Source organism: Hirundo rustica, chromosome 23, assembly GCF_015227805.2.
Source record: "Hirundo rustica isolate bHirRus1 chromosome 23, bHirRus1.pri.v3, whole genome shotgun sequence".
Taxonomy (NCBI): domain Eukaryota; kingdom Metazoa; phylum Chordata; class Aves; order Passeriformes; family Hirundinidae; genus Hirundo; species Hirundo rustica.
The window spans coordinates 1,654,291-1,672,524 of NC_053472.1; the positions used below are offsets into that span (position 1 = coordinate 1,654,291).

An 18,234-nucleotide genomic window follows, 5' to 3' on the forward strand; every position below is an offset into this window, starting at 1 on the left:
GCACACAGGGATGCTGGCAATGCACAGGGATCTTTTTGGGATGCAGCACACAGGGGTGCTGGCAATGCCCAGGGATGTTTCTGGGATGCAGGATGCAGCACACAGGGGTGCTGGCGATGCCCAGGGATGTTTCTGGGATGCAGGAAGCAGCACACAGGGATGCTGGCAATGCCCAGGGATGTTTCTGGGATGCAGGATGCAGCACACAGGGATGCTGGCGATGCCCAGGAATGTTTCTGGAATGCAGGGATGCAGCACACAGGGATGCTGGCGATGCCCAGGGATGTTTCTGGAATGCAGGGATGCAGCACACAGGGATGCTGTCGATGCCCAGGGATGTTTCTGGGATGCAGGATGCAGCACACAGGGATGCTGGCGATGCCCAGGGATGTTTCTGGGATGCAGGATTGAGGACACAGGGATGCTGTTGATGCACAGGGATGTTTCTGGGATGCAGGATTGAGCACACAGCGATGCTGTTGATGCACAGGGATGTTTCTGGGATGCAGGATTGAGCACACAGCGATGCTGTTGATGCACAGGGATGTTTCTGGGATGCAGGATTGAGCACACAGCGATGCTGTTGATGCCCAGGGATGTTTCTGGGATGCAGGATGCAGCACACAGGGATGCTGGCGATGCACAGGGATGTTTCTGAGATGCAGGATGCTGGTAGCACAGGGTAACACAGGTAACACAGGGATGCTGTTGATGCCCAGGGATGTTTCTGGGATGCAGGATGCAGCACACAGGGATGCTGTCGATGCCCAGGGATGTTTCTGGGATGCAGGATGCAGCACACAGGGATGCTGGCAATGCCCAGGGATGTTTCTGGGATGCAGGGTGCAGCACACAGGGATGCTGTTGATGCCCAGGGATGTTTCTGGGATGCAGGATGCAGCACACAGGGATGCTGGTGATGCACAGGGATGTTTCTGGGATGCAGGATGCAGAACACAGGGATGCTGTTGTTGCACAGGGATGTTTCTGGGATGCAGGATGCAGCACACAGGGATGCTGGCGATGCACAGGAATGTTTCTGGGATGCAGGATGCAGCACACAGGGATGCTGGCGATGCACAGGGATGTTTCTGGGATGCAGGATGCAGCACACAGGGGTGCTGGTGATGCCCAGGGATGTTTCTGGGATGCAGGATGCAGCACACAGGGATGCTGGCGATGCACAGGAATGTTTCTGGGATGCAGGATGCTGGTAGCACAGGGTAACACAGGTAACACAGGGATGCTGGCGATGCCCAGGGATGTTTCTGGGATGCAGGATGCAGCACACAGGGATGCTGGCAATGCACAGGGATCTTTTTGGGATGCAGCACACAGGGGTGCTGGCGATGCACAGGGATGTTTCTGGGATGCAGGATGCAGCACACAGAGATGCTGGCGATGCACAGGAACGCCAGCAGCACCCAGGGCTGTTTGCAGCAGCCTGCAGGGATGCTGGCAGCACAGGGCAATGCTTAGGCTGTGTGGGATGTTAGCAGCACACAGGGATCTCTGTGGCACACTGGGATACTCGCAGCAAGCGGAGACACACCAAGCCACTTTACGGGAACACCTGCAGCGCCTTTTCAGGCCTCCCGTGCCTCAGTTTCCCCTTCCTGAGAGCCAGGACTGTTGGTTTCTGCAGGCTCGGGCTCCGGGGACGCGGCGGCGCGGGGAGACCTGGCCGTGCCGCGGCTCCGCCCGGCCGTCGGCTCCGCGCTTGGCCGGCGGCCAGGGCAGCGCTGGGGGCCCGCTGCTCGCCAGATGCGATAAGGAAAGGTTTGGCCCAGGCTGGAAAAAAAAAAAAGAGAGAAAGAGAAGAAAGGGGGGTGGGTGGGGAGGGGTGGGGGGAAAGGGGAAAATATTAAAAAAAAAAAAAAAAAGCAAAAGCAAAGCAAATTCCTTGGCAAATCAAAGCAAAATGCTTGCACACGGCCTTGCATCCAGCCATCCTTGTTGATAAGGGGCTCTGGGGAGGAGGAGGAGGAGGAGGAGGAGGAGGAGGAGGAGGAGGCAAGCTGACACTGGGAACCTGACAGCAACCCCGCTTCATGGCAAAAATCCCGTCAGATTTCCCACTGTAGGGCGACGAGGGGCCCAGACCCGGCGTGCCTCAGTTTCCCCGCCGCATGCACGCGCCGAGGCGTGGCAAAGGGGGTTGAAACTGCCTTGGAGGGGTTAAACGGGGCGATTTTCCGCCGGGTTTTATCCAAAACATATGTTTTCGCCACTATTCGAGTTATCTGGGATATTTCCTGCGTGTTTGCTCCTATGGCAACCGGCCCAGCATGAAAGACCTATTTACTGGGCCCGGGGAGAAGGAGCAGCCATATGGTGTCAATTTGGAAGGAGCTCCGTCCCCTCCGCCCGTCTCCGGTTCTCCCTCCACCACGGTCTTGGCCTCTTGAGGGGCGTCCACCACGAGCTGGGTCTGGGAACGGGCGCCATCAGCAAGGTGAGGTGGTGGGATGGGTTTTGGGGAGCGCAAGAAGGTGGAGATTGGCTGCAGCAACGGCCTGAGGTCCTGTGAGATCCTTCAGGAAACAGGGATGGAGTGGAGGTAATGGCAGAACCCACCTGAGATCCTTCAGGAAACAGGGATGGAGTGGAGGTAATGGCAGAACCCACCTGAGATCCTTCAGGAAACAGGGATGGAGTGAAGGTAATGGCAGCACCCACCTGAGATCCTTCAGGAGATAGGGATGGAGACAAGAGACCCACAACACTGATCTGGGATCCACCAGGAAGGCAAGGATGGAGACAACATCCCTGCAACGCTGAGGTCCATCCAGAGAGAAGCTGCCTGGACTGTGGGCCCAAGGTCTGTGCAGGAGACCAGGCTGGAGACAGCCTCCAGCAAGGCTCATTCCAGCCTGGCCTGGGGCAGGCAGGTGCTGGAGAGCTCACCGAAACTTTTATCACCCTCAGAACCCTCTTGGGGTGCAGGGAGCTCTGTCCCACCCCAGCAGCCTGGGTTCTTCTCAGAGATAACCCCAGTGCCCTGGGAAACCCAGCAATCGCTGCATGGGGAGCTTCTCTGCTCCTTCCTAAAGACTGAGGGAATTTTCAGTGCCAAAGCAGCTCCATGGAGTCAAATGACCAAAACACAGGAAAATTAGATAAAACCACTCTCTAGTCTGCTGGGGAAAAAAAAAAAAAAAATAAAAGATTAAAGTAAAAAAAGTATTTCCTAATAATTCTAATTTTCTTTTGTTGCCTCAGGGTGTTTGCTGCAGGGGAGATGATAAAGCTGGGCAGGACCAGGCACGGCTTGGGACAGGGGATTTTGGGAATGATTCACTCCCAAAGCCTCCCGCAGAGGTATTTCTGATGAAAAAAAAACCAAAAACCAAACAAAACAACAACAACAAAAAAACCCACCCAAGCCAAAATAGATTAGTTGGGGCTTTTTAAGAAAAGAAGAGGTTTTACAGAAGTGACCCTTCCCACCAACCTCACCAATTTTCTTTTTAATAAGGAATAAAAAGCCTTTCAGCCAAAATAACCCTTTGCAATGAAAACCTGTGTTTGGGTCAAAAAGCCACTTTTCACCGGGGGGAAAAAAACAAAAAACAACCCCCCCCCCCCCGACCAATGCATGAAGGGATGGGTTGGCAAAGCTCACTGCTTCTTTAGAGGCATCTCTCCTCCTTTTACTCCTCCCTCTCTTCCTACATCTCTCCTCTCCTCTCCTGTTGTCTCATCTTCTCTTTTCTATCCTCATCATTTTCGTTTTGTCTCTTCTCATCTCCTCATCTCCCTCCTCTCTTCCCAGGTGATGTGTGTTTCCACGTGTGCTCCATCCCAGCGCCCCTCCAGCCTTTGTGCCCTGTTCCCGATCCATTCCCCTGGCGCGGGAATCCCGAGATTCCCCACTCACACACGCTGCCTGCCGCGCTGCAGGGCACCTTCCGCAGCTGCTGCCGCTCAGTGCCACCCGCGCTGCCAAGGCTGGGGGGCACCAGGCTGGCACCTGCTGTCCCCTTCCCGAAAAAGGACCCACAAACCTTCCCTCGATGGAGATCACTGGATGCCAGAGGGCATCGGGGCGCTGGGCTGGCCCTGTGCACAGACACTGGGATTGGGACAAGGCACCTGCTGGGATCTGGGCCAGGGCGATGGGACAAGGACAAGGTGACAGGGACCGGGATGTGATGCTGGGGACAGGGACAGATGATGGGGACTGGGATGAGTGATCTGATGGGGACAGGGGTGGGATGATGGGACCTGGACATGGTACTTGCTGGGTGCAGGATGGGAACTGGAAGGAGGCGCCTGTCAGGGCCGGGATGATGAGAACCAGGACAAGGAGGTGGAGGTGGAAATTGGGATGGGGCACTGCCAGGGAGAGAAGCAAGGGCACCACAACAGCGACCGGACCACGGCGACGGGGACAATCTCCCAGCCTCATCCCCTCCACCCCGGCCCCGAGCTCTGCACCCAAACCCGCAGCGCTGGAGGCGAGTTCGGGGCTCTCCATCGGCTCACCGCTTCGCTGCCGATCGGCTCCGCGGGGCCGGGAGCGCCGGAGCTGCCGGCTCCGTGCCGGGGCCTCACTCCCAGGAGCGGATGAAAGGCTCCCTGTCCAAACGGCATTAGACGCGCTGCGAAGGCTCATTCCCGATCGGTCACGCTCCGAGGCGCAGCTGCAAAACCCCCTCCGGGAGCCCGGGATGCTCCGGGGGCTTTGTTCGGAGCGGCCCCGCTTCCCGGGGAAGCGTGACAAGACGATGGGATTACGGGGCGGGAGAAATAAAATAAAATAAAATGAAACCCCAACCACGCTGGGACCGCGCTGGCTGGGCGGAAAAACAAAGAGGAGCCTCGAATTCCCTCGTGCTCCTGCCAGGAATGATGGCCCCACCTGGGTGGGGGGAAGGGGCACGGAGAGGGCTTGAGGATCCCCAAGGAGGGAGGGTGGGTTTTGGGGGGTGTCACCCTCATTTCTGCTCCCAAATCCCAGCACTGAACCTTACGAGGAGGGGAAACCTTGCATGGAGGAAAACCTTGTGAGGAAGGAAACTTCACATGGAGGAAAACTTGCAAAGGAGGTAAAGTCTTGAAAGGAAGGAAACCTCCAAGGAAGAAAACCTTGCAAGGAGGAAAACTTTACGTGGAGGATAAACTTTGGGTGGGGGGAAATATAGCAAAGAAGGAAAATCTCTCAAGGGAATAAAACCTTGCAATGAGGAAACCCTTAGGCAAGGAAAGAGATCTTGCAAGGAAGGAAATACTCGAAGAAGGGAATCATTTCCAGGGAAGGAAAAACTTTCAATGCAGGAAAATCCTCGTACGGAGGAAAATTTTACCAGAAGGAAAACCTTTGGCAAGGAAGGAAATCTCGCAAGGAGGAAAACCTTGAAGGAGAAAAACCTTCCAAGGAAGGAAACCTCACAGGTTTGGAGGAAGTGAGCAGCTTGAAGGGAGAGGTTCTGCACCTTCCTTCTGGGAGCAGCTCCATCCCTCCTGGCACAGGGCCCGGCACGGTTTGGCTGAAGTTAATTGGGTTAGTGAGCGGCTAAAGGGCGTAGCTTGTCCGGGTGCCTGCTCCCTAATGAGCATCTCATTTGAATCTATGCAAAAAAGCAGGGAGCATGGAGACATGCTAATTAAAGTGATTGCTGTTCGCTAATTAAGCAGCAATTCTCCTGCCCAAGAGGGTATTCTCATGCAAATGCGCCCAAGGAAGGGAAAACATCGCCCCAAAAAAATTGTACAGGGAGAAATCGCAATTTGGCATCACCCCTGGTCTGCGAAACACCTTCATTATGATCCTCATTTTGAGTATTTTTATCCCAAAAAATCCAGACTTGGCCATCTCTTCTGTGCTGAGAACAATCCTGAAACCCTCATCTTTTCCAGTGGCTGCCATAAGTCATTTAATTCCTCAGCTATACAAACCCCGACTTTATTTTGGGGTGTTTTCTTCAGATTGTGGGACTTTAAATCTGCTGAGGATTTTTCTACTCTTCATTTTCTTTTTCTTTTCTTTTTTTTTTTTTTTCCCCTTTCACACTTGTGGAAATAATGACGTCCTACAGGAAACCTCCTGGGGGATAAAATTAGGGCTGGTAAACACAGGGTAGTGCAGCGTTTTGGTCTCCCAGGTTTGTCTGAAAACCAGGAGATTTTATTTCAAGTCTAGCTTTCAGGGGGGATTTTAAGCTTTTTTTTTTTCTTTATTTTTAAACAGATCAACTGTGTTTCTTTGCAGTCTGCTCCATGTGATGCTGAAGCCTTTCCAGGTGAAACTCCCCTTGGGATAAATCTCTTTCCAGTCACCATTTGTGGATGCGACCAAAACATAGCAAATTCCCAAAACACAAGGCACGTTAGGCATTTTGTGCGTATTTGGGTTTTTTTGGAAGGGATCAATGGTTTGGGCACAGTATGAGCCCTTGATAAAGCCCCTTTTTGCTATTTTTCTCCCGAGGACGGGGTTCTGGGTGGCATCACCTGGAGAAAGACGGTACGCGGAGGATGTGCGGCGTGCGGGAGCACTTCCCAGCCCCTTGAAAAAAGCGAGAGCCACTCCCTCACGCCAGCGACACTCCGAACACACAGCTGCTTGCGGGAGAGTCGGAGCGGGAACCGTGGAACTGAGCGGGCCGGGCACGGCATGGTCTGTGCACCCGCAGAGGGGGAGGCTCCCGGGAGGCCACACGGGTGCCCCACGGTGCGGCGCTGGGACGGGGGCACGGGGTGCCCGGCGGTGTGGGCGGCTGTCACACCGGCACACAGGTGCGGAGGGTGGCCAGGCCGTGCGGGGGCCAGCCCTGCGGCTCTGTCCAGCGGTCCCGCGGGAGCACAGCCCAGCGGCTGCGGCGCTGCTCGGTGCCCGGTCACACGTGGGCACTGCGGCTGGGTGGGTGCCGGCTCCCTGCCCTTCCCAGGCCCGCGGGTGCCCCGGTGCACCTGTTGTTCGGGGGCGCGGTCCCGCGGGTCCCAGCGGTTCAGGGGGCCGGGTCCCGGCGGTTCAGGGGGCCGGGTCCCGGCAGTTCGGGGGCGCGGTCCCGCGGGTCCCGGCGGTTCGGGGGCGCGGTCCCGCGGGTCCCGGCGGTTCGGGTGGCCGGGTCCCGGCGGTTCGGGGGCGCGGTCCCGCGGGTCCCGGCGGTTCGGGTGGCCGGGTCCCGGCGGTTCGGGGGCGCGGTCCCGCGGGTCCCGGCGGTTCAGGGGGCCGGGTCCCGGCGGTTCAGGGGGCCGCGGTGTCCCAGCCACGCTCTCCCCGACCCCGCTCGCACGTGCATCCCCTCCACCCCTCCCGTTCCCCCTTAAAGGGCCCGCAGCGCCCTCGCCGGCCGCACGCTCCCTCCCCTCCTACGGGCGGTGGGTCCGCCCGCGGGGCAGCCGTGCTTCCCCCCGGCCCGGCCGGCGTTGGTTCGCTCCGCGGGGCGGGGCGGGGCGGCGGCGCCTCCCCCGACACGGGGCGCCGGTGGGAGCGGGGCGGGGAGCGCGGCGCAGGGGGGAGATAAGCGGCGCCGAGCGGCCGGGCGGCGCTGGATGGAGGCTCCCGCCCGCCGGGACGCCCGCCCCAGCCTGGAATGTCCTGGCGAGCCGCCGCCGAGCGGCACCGGCACCAGGACCGGGACCAGGGAGGGGGCGCGGCGGAGAGGTAACGTGCGCGCTTCCCGCCGCCGGGGCGAGGGCGGGAGGGGCGAGCGCGGCGCCGGGAGGGGCGAGCGCGGCCCGGGGCGGCCGCAGGTGGCGGCTCCTGTCAGCCCGCAGGGCTCCTCCGTGCCCGCGGTGCGCGGGGATGAGCCGGTGCACGGCGCTCCGGGGAGCGGGGCGAACCCTCCGAGCTGCCCGGCTCTGATTTATGGTCTGATTTCGCAGGGAACGCGCCTCCGCTCCGCTCTGTTTGTCATTTAAGCGCTGCTCTGCTTGAAGGAGGTGCCGTAGGGGATGGGGTTGGGGTCGCGCCCAGCCTCTTAACCGCCTTAAAATGGTTAATCTCAATGTTTTTAACCTGTAAGGTCACTTTTCTCCGCAATTAGAGCGGTGGAAAGTCGTTCCCTAAGGCAGGAGGTGGTGTGTGATGCCTGAGGTCTCTGGCTGTAAAGCATCCTGACATCTTATCTCTGTTATTATTATTTTTATTGCATTAAGCTGCCTACCTTCTTAAAGCCACGCGATCCGCGAATTTTAAATTACTTTCCCTTGCTTTGCCTGCCTCTTTGCCAAAAACAAATAGAAATTATACAGTTCTTGATTTCAAATGGAAGAACTTTCCAGTCGTCTATTCCACGCTTCCAATTTTGATGTTTTTTAAACCGAAGGGGACGTGTTTTTCCCGTGACACGCTGTCGGGCAGCAAACAGGCGATGTTTATTTTGCTCCCGCCTCGTAACTGCGTAAAGGGTTGGTGAAAGGGTAAATGTGATGGCTTTATGTAGCTTTTTCTTTTTAATTATTACTTTACTGCTTTCCCCAACTGCTTTGCTGCCCCTGGGAAGGAGCAGTCGCGCCGAGCCTGTGGCTGTAAAGCTGTCAGCTCTCAAGGGCTGTTTACTCAGTGAGTTGTATCTTTCACACATGCACCAGAAATGCAATTTACCGACCCAAACACCAGCCACGGTCACCGAGGTGACGGGCAGCGTGGAAAGCTTTGGTTCTCTGGTGTTTTATCCTCCGTGGCCCGGTGTTTTCCTTGAACAAAGCAGGTAAAATCCTGGGGTGCTGGCGCTCCCAGCTGAGCTGTGTGGACCCCGTGAGCTTTTTTTCTCCTCATCTCCCACGGCTCGGGTGTTTTGACAGTTGGGATTTATGGGATGCACAGCCTGCCCGTGGCTGCTTTGAGGAGAAAAAGTGCTTTTGTGGTAGCGGTTGCTGTGGGCGATGGCCAGCTCCTTCTATATTCCAAAAATTTGCAGCGAACGTTTCCCGGCACAATTTCTTAACGCTTTTCTGTTGAACTTGATGTTATTTGCCTTAATTACAGCCGGCATGCTTTTGTTCCACCACATTAAAATAGGTGTTGAGAGCCATGAGTCAAACACATTGAAACCAAACCCTGCTTTTTTCTAAGCAGCTGCAAGCCTATCTTGTGGGGAGGACTTGGTAATGGAGTGATTAAAAAGAAATAAATATTTTTGACCTGTGTTCCCCCTTTCCATAAGGAGAGGGAAGCCTCTGACTGGATTGGTCTGCATCCCAGAAAATCCTCAGGCTTGTGGGTAGAACCAGGACTTTTGCTCAAAGCTGTTAAAAGCTGGACTTGGATAGAAGGTGGGATCCACTGAGTTACCTACCATGTTAAAAGGTGGGTGTTTTTTTTTCCTCCTCAAGGGGTAGGAAGTGAGATGGGAACTGCTGCGGTGTGGAGGGATTAGTAACTCACCCGAGGATGAGCGCCGTGGCTTTGTCGCCCGGATTAATGTGATTTTCACCCTTAAGCTGCTCCGAGTGCTCCTAAACAGCCGTGCCCTGTGTGTGCAAGGTGAAGTGTGGGCAGGCAAGCTCGGGTACACCACGGGAAGCAGCTTGAGGGGTTGGTTTTTGCCATCCTTCGTGCAGTCTTGGTGAATTTTCATCCATTTTCTCTGGTGGGACACCAGCTCTGTGTTCTTTGCAGCCAAACCCCCAGGACAGTGGCAGTGGGGTTTGGGCCGCCCCTTCTGCTGGATCACTGAGCTGCTCTGCTGCTAAAATGTTTGGGTTTTACCCCAAAACTGAGGAGGGGGGAAGAGAAGCCTTGCAAGGAGGGGCCTGTCTGTGCAGGGCAAGTCCCACCAGTGCTTTCATTATCTCAAGGTGTGCTGTAAGCCCATAAACGAGGCTCCTGCTTACTTTGGCTTGCTGGTGTGCCAGAGGAATAAAGCAGCTGTGCTCCAACTTCAGGTGATGTCACTTGAGGATTTTAAGTGTCAGAGCTTAAAAATACCCTGGCTTGTTTAAAGACCGCTTCTGCAGATGTGAAAATGGGGGAAGCAAAGCGATGGATTGTGAGTGCACAGCCACGTCAGGGTTCAGCATCTCATAAATCGCCGCTCTGCCTAACGAGGCCTCGGGTGTGCCATGGCCAGGGCATTAATTGGTGGGTGCTCAAGATGAGGCACCGCCCTGAACTGCGAGGCCAACGAAGTCTCAGTGCTAAAAGACTATCTGGGAAGCCTGTGATGATTAAATCATTTTGGGAATAAAGCTGTTTTCTGATGCGATGGTACAGTCTGCAGCACCTTCTCCCGCATGGTTGGTGGTGGTGTTGGTGAGACCGGGTGTGTACAACATGACCAGCTGCTGTGATCTCAGGTTGTTTGCAGGGCTGGGTGTGAGGAGCTGTGGGTCAGCTCCTGATCTCTGGGTGTTTGTATGTGCACATAGAGTGAGCTATGTTGAAAAGGTCCCCTGCAGGTCACGTGAGCTGTTTCTAGTTCTGGGTGTAAAAAGGGATTGAAACGTCACTTGGATTTCCCAAATCCCCCACTAAACCCGCTCTTCACACCTTCTCCAAGGGCTCCTTTACCTCCTCTCTTTCTGCCAGACCTTTTAGCTCTGCATCTTCCTTGTTCCCAAGTCCACGGATGTGACTTGAGGGGTTTCTTTGCAGTGCCCTGGTCTTGGTACAGAATCCTGTGCAAAATGACGTGGAAATGTGATGAACCTGTTGGTGAGCTTCCACGAGGCTTTGAAACTTTTGGTTTAGTACCAGAAGCCCTGAGACTTGAGCAGGTCTTCACCCCCAAACCTGCTGGGGTTGGGTATCTCAGGTAACGTTTTCTATGGAATCACTTCGATTGGCAACTCGGAAACCTGCCGAGCAGTCTTTTGTTAGGCAACATCTCATTTGTATAAATTAATTGATACTGTAAACTTGCCCTTTGTATGCAGAGTCATGTTTTTGTCTCCTGCCTGGCTGATGAGCTGCTGACTAGTGAGTGGCTCCCTTGAGCTGAGTCCTGCCCCTTCCTCCTCACTGCAGTGGTTTGCTGTCAGTACTCTGGGGTTTTTTTGGTGTTTCAGTGGGCTGGGGAGCTTCAGAGCCAGTTGCTGTCTGCAGCTGGGGTGAGACTGAGCTGAAAACCTTGTTTCAAATGGAACTGGTCAAATTTCCTCCTTAAATGGGAATCTGCAGCTTACCTTGCAATCCTGACTCTTGCTGATAATGTAGGCACCAAACTGTATTCTCTGTCTACTGTTTTTGCTATTTCGACCCATTTTGTTGTTTGGGCTGGTACTTGGTTGGTTCTCCAGGTGTTTTCCCTTTCCTGCTCACTTTCTGCTCTCCTGGAAGCCTCCCTGAGCAAACCCTGCAATTGTGTGTCCCCTTATCCTGCATCAAGTGCTCTGGGATGGTGTTTGTCTTTGGCAAAGTCAGCAAAAACCTCCTTGCTGTATTACTTTGGCTGGTGGGAGGTCTCCAACCACACTGGCCCAAGAATTTCTAGACTAGATAGTTTCCTCTGTGTCTGTATGTATATGTTCACTTTTTTCAGTTGAGTGTTCTTCCAATAATTTCCTTGGTAGATGGCTTAGCACAACTTCCAGGGCTGAGTGTGTTCAGAGTTTTCCACTTACGTTCCCCAGCTCACTTCTCCCTTTCTGGTGGGGGTGATGATTCTCCAGTGACAGTGATCACTTTAGGGGAAAAGCCTTGTACATCCAGACCACCTGCCATTTCCATTAAGCCCATACTTGTTCTTTCTGTGTGAGAAATATCTGCTGTCTTTCAACAGGAGGGAAAACAATCATGTAAGGTAGGTTGTTTTCCCATTTTCCATACCTATGAGATATCTTGGAGCTCTTCTAGCCAGGTGGAACTCTATTTTTTTTTTCTTTTTCTTTTTTTCCCCCCTCCCCAGCTCCTTGGGCGCAGTTTCACGTTACAGCTCCATCTGAGGAACTCGCTGCTGCAGGAGGTGGCAGGTACATTCCTGCCTCTTCCCCGCTGCGGGAATCCAGCACTGGAGCAGCCGCAGGGGAGTGACTCCAGCTAACCCTTCAAAAAAAAAAAAAAACCAACAAAACTACCCCAAACTTTCTTGGATCTTGCCCCGCAGTTATAGTTGTTAAATCTTCCACTTGGATGATTGGGAAGGCCCTGGGGGGCTGGAGGGGCTGGTGGGGGATGGCCCCTTTTGGCAACACCGGCTTCTAAATTGGCTTTGCTGTCTCCTGATCCTGTGCGCTCGCTCTGCTGCTGAGCCAAGGGTGGGTGCCCTGCGGAGAGGGAGGGGTTCTGGCCAGCTCCTTCCATCTCCTGACTCTGGAAATGCCCAGTTGAACCAGTCCAGCTCACAGAAACAGCACGGGGGAAGGATAAAACAGCTCCCTAAAGCTCAGAGCGAGCAACACCAGCTTGGCTGGGATATTGCCATCAGCTTGGCAGCAGGAGGGAGCTGGGGCAGGGGAGCTGAGCATGCCGGGGAAGGAGAAGGAGACCAAGGGAAGGAGAAGGAGACCAAGGGAAGGAGAAGGAGACCATCCCTTTGGCAGTGGCTGAGCTGAGAGGTGAAACCACACCCTCAGCCTCACCTGTCTCTCTGATCACATCTTTGATTTATACCCTGGGTTCTGCTGTTTAGCTTTCCCCGCAGACTCCAACCCTTGGATCTGATAATGAACCAAGTGGTTGAGCCTTATTTGTTTAATTCAAAGAGAAGTTTAATGCTTCCTTCCTCGCCACGTATGGAAGCTCTGCCTCGCAGCCTGTGGTTTTCTTTGCAGTGAACCTATAAAATGCCAAGACTAAAAGGCTCAAGCCATGAGCAGCTCGTCATGGAAAGAGTCTTGGCAAAGAGGCTGAGCACTACAAATGTACATTTTTGGTGGGGTTTGGGGGTGTTTTGTCCTGCAAAGGTGTTTGGGGGTTGTGTTGCCTGTGAAGTATTCCCTGCCAGCTCACTTTGTGTGTGCTGGTGAGCCCTGGGTGTGGTGGGCTGCCAGCTCCAGCCAGAGGGGTGCTTCTCTGCCCTCCTTAATCTTGGGTGAAGAACAGACAGATCCTGAATGTGTCTGTAATCGCTCTGTGGCATCTGTTGAAGCACTGAAGTACAGACATGCTGGAGGTGTCCAGCCTCCTGGAATTGCTGTTATATTCTGTGCAGGCACCTTGTGTCCAAGTGCAGCCTGCTCTAGCTGGAGATGCTTTTGTAGGGGGATGATTCCGGGGGTTTTATTTCCCAGTCCCAATTTATCTGGGTAAAAGGCCTCACTCTAAAGCATCTTGCAAGAAATTAATCTTTTTTCCGTGCCAGTTTGGAAGGTATGGACCCAGGTGACTGTTCTTCTCCTGGTGAACAACAGCAAGGGAAGGGGACAGTTCACGTGGCCCCTTCTGAAACAAACAGTGATTGTTTGGAGTTGGAATGCCCTGCTTGCTTTCAGATCAATCCATTTGAAGATAGTGTGGACAGGTGGTATGTTTTCAGTTTTTAATTTTCTTTCTTTTTTTTTTTTTTTTTTTTTTTTCTTTCTTGTTGTTAGTTGAGAGCTGATAGATCGGCCCAAATAAGGCCATGAGCAAGGCTGGCCATTTCCAGGAGGATCCACAGACAGTCAGTGCATGACTTGTTGCCTTTATCTCTGAGATCAGGAGATTCCTTTGCCGTGATGGATTAATCCACCCTTGAGTGAATAATATAACTGAGAACAAGTAGGAGTCAGCGCTCCAAAGAGATGATTTGTTCAGTACGTGTGTACCTCCCCACCCCCTCTGAAAAACGTCTTTCTTCACCGTTTCATTCAGCCTGTTGAAACCTCACAGCAACCTGTGTCTGCGCCAGCGCAGGGCCAGGATGGGGCTGTGCCAAAGGCCGCTGCTCCCAGGTGCAGCAGGAGATAAACCAGGATGGAGAGAAGGTGCCTGTGGGCTGCGGGGGCTGTGATGTCACCTGTCTGCTCTGGCCATGACATCAGCTGTCTGCACGTTCTGGCTGGAGGTGAGAGTGTTGATGCTGGCACTGCCCGGGGTGAGCTTGCACGCCTCCGGTCCCTCGGCGGCAGTGACTGTGCCCCGACAGAGGCAGAGGGCTCTGTGTCCAGGAGAAGTTGTGTGAAGGAGCTGGAATGTTGGGGGAGTGAACTCACTGGGCACAAGGGGATGGCAGTGGGTGGCTTTGAACAGAAATACGATATTTAGGTGGATGGCTCTTCAGTTGTGCCAGGGCAGATCTGTAACTCAGCAGCACAGCCACGGCTTCTGGAGCTGCTTGGGGGTGTCCTGGAGCCGGACACTGCAGGCCTTCAGTGACACATGGGCAGTCCTTGTTAGCACACCTCCAGCAGGATGCAGGGCTGGAAGGGAGTTGTGCAGCTACAGCAGTGGAATTCCTGTAGTGAGATCTGTTATCATCTCTGTGGATACACTGGGAGAATTCTTCAGCAGCTCATATGCTGGGTCTTGTTGCTTTAAATGCATTAAGGTCTGCTCCTGTTGATAAGACTCAAAGAGGGTGTGAGATGCTCAGGGACCCCTCCAGGCAGTCACAGTCTTACTGAGAAAAGCTGCCATAGCTCAAGGTCAAGTTGGTGGAAGTCCCCAGCTTTGGCTTTTCCTTGTATCGTGAGTGCCAGTAGCCTTGCCTTGGTCCCATGCTCTCGGGGTGTGGGGTTGGAAGCATTGGTGGCAGCTTTCAGCTGTGTTTTGCAGAGTTTCTGTGCTCTGTGGGGTGAAGATAACATACTTAAAATGGCATTCTCCCTTTGCTGCTGTTGGCTGTGCATAATTTCTGGGAGCTGAGGAGTTTTGCTGTGTAATGTTCCAGCTCCATGTAGATTAAATGTATTGCGGAGTCAAAATAAACAATAGCATGTGGTTTTCCTTTGTTCCCTCCCCTTCCCCACAATAAGAGTTCACAAAAGTTCTTGAATTAGGGCTCTGTGTGCCATACACTCAAGCGTAGGCTCAAATTTTCATAAGGCTTGCTGAGGGTTGTTGCTGCTGGGGAGCGCTTTCACCTTTGGGATAGCTCTGGAAATCTCTTCTGGGGAGCTTTTTCCAAAGGTGTGTTTCAGTGGAGCTCTCAGATACTTGTTGCCTTGAATGCTTTGCAGTGACAGTGTATTGCAGCCTGATGGAGATTTGAGACTCCTCTAATAAAATGCAAGAGAAGGAGGAAAACCCCGAGGGTTTTTTGGAACAGAAGATGTTTTCTGTTCCTGCCACTAATCTCTGTTGCAGAATGAAATAGGAATGTATACTTTAAATCTCTGTCAGGGTGTAGAAGGAAGCTGGCAACGGATGTAATCAAAAATGTTATTATCAAAACTCTCTAAGTATGTTGAAATTTCAAACTTAATGATATAATTTTAAATTCAGCTATTCAGACTGAGGCATGGTTTTGGGGTGCAGACTGCACTTCCAAATTGTGCGAGATGGACCAGCGGGGAGTTTGGAGCAGCCTGTAGGTGGTGGGTACTGCAGTGGTGTGGCTGGACTCTTCAGCCCTGTGATTTCCAGTGACTGGGGTGGCAGTATTAAATCGAGGTGTGGTTTTCTAGATTATGGACTTTGTGGCTGAGCACTTAAAAAAAAAGGCTTCAGTTTCCAAGTTAGCATTTTTCCTAATTGGCGCGTTTGTCGTTGCTTGTACGTAACCGGCACGTGTAGAAAGTTTACGTGTTCAGAGTTTGTCTGAAACAGCTCTGGGCGCAGTGAACACAAGGAAGCAACACCAGATCTGATGTGCAGCAGCAAAAGACTCTACCCAGTGTGAGAGGAGACAGAAAGAAAGCTTCCAGCCTTAGACTTGGAATAAGGGAACTGCGAGTAACCTTCACCCTTCTGACCCCTCATCCTCGAGTGGAGAGGCTGCAGGTTGAGGATGCAGAAGAAGCTCAAGTCCTTCTCTGAGCCAAAGGTGTGAAGCTGTTTATTTTCACTGGGACAGTGTATATATATTGCAGGAGGCAGATGCTTGCCTGCTTAACCCAAGCACTCTCTGCTTATCTGGGCTCTGGCGAGTGTACGAGTGTTGTCCCTTCTAATCCCCCAACATTAAACAGTCCAGGCACCTTTCCTTGGCTGAGCCTGGGACTGCTTTAAAAAACACACAGAGAGAAGCCAACAAAAAAGAAACATTTGCTTTCTTTGCCAAGTTTAAATGAAGACTAATGCCGTGGTGCTGCTTAATCTTGTTTTTCTTGCTATCTGATGGATGCTAACGTGGGATGGAATCAGTCCCGGCAGCCGGTTATCTTTGCAGGGCCCCCATGTTGCTGAGCTCGGCATTAAAGTCTTGTGGGGGAGTTGATGTGCTACGAAGAGTCTGGAACTTTCTCCCTATGTGGCGAAGCTGTGGCTTGTGGCATCCCTCTTCCTTTGGGAAGGTGTCTCCAGGAATTTCCATTCTACTGTTGGACGTCCGAGCAGAAATCCTGTTCGGCAAAGCGGGATGTGCCTGAGCGAGTGAGAACAGGGCGCAGTCAGGTGAACCTGGCGGAAATTTCTCCCCGGTCCCTGTGATGAAACTTAACTCCTTTCCTATCGCTTGCTCGTGTTTGAACTGGTTCTGCTGGGAACAGCTGCCATGGCCCTGATTGGCAAGAGGAGGTTTGGGCTCTGACTCACGACCTGCCACCGTGGGGGTGCTGCCCCGAGTGCCCCCAGCCCCGGGCAGGGGTCCCTGCTGCTGGCGGGGCTGAGCTTGGCTGCAGTGAGTGAAGCAGGAGGGCTGGAGGAGCCAAACCCTCAGAGCTTCGTGATGACTGCTGCCTCCCTCCCTTGGATCAGCGCTCTCCTTCGGCTCTCTTGGCGTGAGGAAGGAGGCGGGAAGCTACACCGGTGCTCGGTTGTGCAACACCACTGAGCAAAGCCAACCCAAAGCCTCTCTCCCTTTCCCCCATGTTCCACCACCCCTCTCCTTGCCCGGGAGCCAGGTTGGTTTGTTGGAGCAAACCCGGCCTGACCATCACAGTTTTTCCATTTATTTTTCTGCCTAGCTGCTGCTTTTATCTGGGCCTGAGGCAAAGGGGCTCCTTTAGCTAAGCAATATTGTCAGTTGTGTCAGGATTCCTTCCCTCGGGGTGAAGAAGTGCAGGAGCGTGCGTTTGCCGGAGAGCTCGGACTTCAATTTTGAAACCAGGTTTGGTCTTTTGAGCATGGGGGGAAGGGAGGGGAGGAGAGCAGTAAAACTGAATTACTGTAAGGCTGGAGGATGGATTGTGTGAAGGCTTGTTTTAATCGGGGGAGGAAAGGCCGGGGTCTTTCCTGCTCTCTCCCTCAGCTGTCCCTGGTTAGCTGGTTTGCTTTTTAATAAGCATTGTTCTGCCTGGAGCCTGGGTCCAGCAGCAGGGAGTGTTGGCGTTGCCTGTGACAGCGTGTGGACAGCTGTAACAAGAGGGGAAGCAGTGACTTGGAGCGCAGGGCAGCACTTTTGTTTGGAAAGCGGGGTCCAAATGGGTCTGTTGCTGCGATGTGTGCGCAGTTCCAGCCGTCTGCAGGCACGGTGAATTCTGAGGTGACTAACGACTGTGCTGTAACACAGGCTCGGCTCTCTGCTTCCAGTGCACCTCCCATATCCTGCAGCCATGAGTTCACAGGCTCCTAATTGCCTATGATGTAAGACAGCAGTAGATGAGGTTGCTATAAATTCTGGCTGCAGGTGTGGATTTAATGGCTGTGCTTCCCTTTAAGGGCTCATGGATAGCATGGATCCCTGCAAGTTACAACAGACCGAGTTGGACTCGGGCTAGTGCAGCTAAAAGAACCCATTTGTCTGCGTTTTTTAGAGCTGTTGCTTGCTGGAGGCTACCGAAGGACGAGGTGTCGGTGTTCATCTGGAATTGCCCGGGGAATGAGCTCGCTGTCCTCTAACAGAGCTCAGCCATGGTTTCAATTCTTTCCATCAATGTTTTCTTGCAGCTGAACTGCCCAGGTGTGAGAGTGCCTGGAAGTGGAACCTGCCACTGGAAGTGGACCTTTAGGAGGCCTGTGTGGACACAAGCATCTTTGTCTGGGAGTCTGACAGCTTTTTCTGATGACCAGAACAAGACTGTGATTCTAGTGCTTTTTGTTTTTCATTCATGCTGGGTTCTGGTTTTAGAAACCGTAGACAAATTATTATCGTGGGTGATGGTCCTTGACATGCAAAGTGCAAACATTTTGGAGGGGAAGAAAACACCCCCTGAGGCAGTTACTCCAGGTTCCTGTGGTGTGTGCACCTGTAGCTCGGATAATCAGGATGGTGAGTTCCCTAGCTCCCTTGAGAAGAGGGGCATGGCTCACTTGGAGTTCGGTTTTGTATATTTCTCTTCATTTTTGCACACATTCTTGCGCAGTCCGGGGTTTATCCAACA

The 18,234-nt window shown here is 53.4% G+C and overlaps 1 protein-coding gene across 4 annotated transcripts in view; it reads left to right on the top strand.

Annotated features, from left to right (window-relative positions):
• Positions 1-7,494: 7,494 nt before the first annotated feature.
• CDON (cell adhesion associated, oncogene regulated) overlaps positions 7,495-18,234 on the top strand; it is a 56,382-nt gene continuing 45,642 nt past the window's right edge. For 2 of the 4 annotated variants that reach the window (XR_009208478.1, XM_040085161.2), the window contains exon 1: positions 16,682-17,021. The gene's annotated coding sequence lies outside the window, so the exon portion shown is untranslated. Of the gene's footprint in view, positions 7,613-13,527; positions 13,878-16,681; positions 17,022-18,234 lie in introns of those variants that run through there. The other 2 variants (XM_040085160.2, XM_040085162.2) reach the window with 2 other exon arrangements.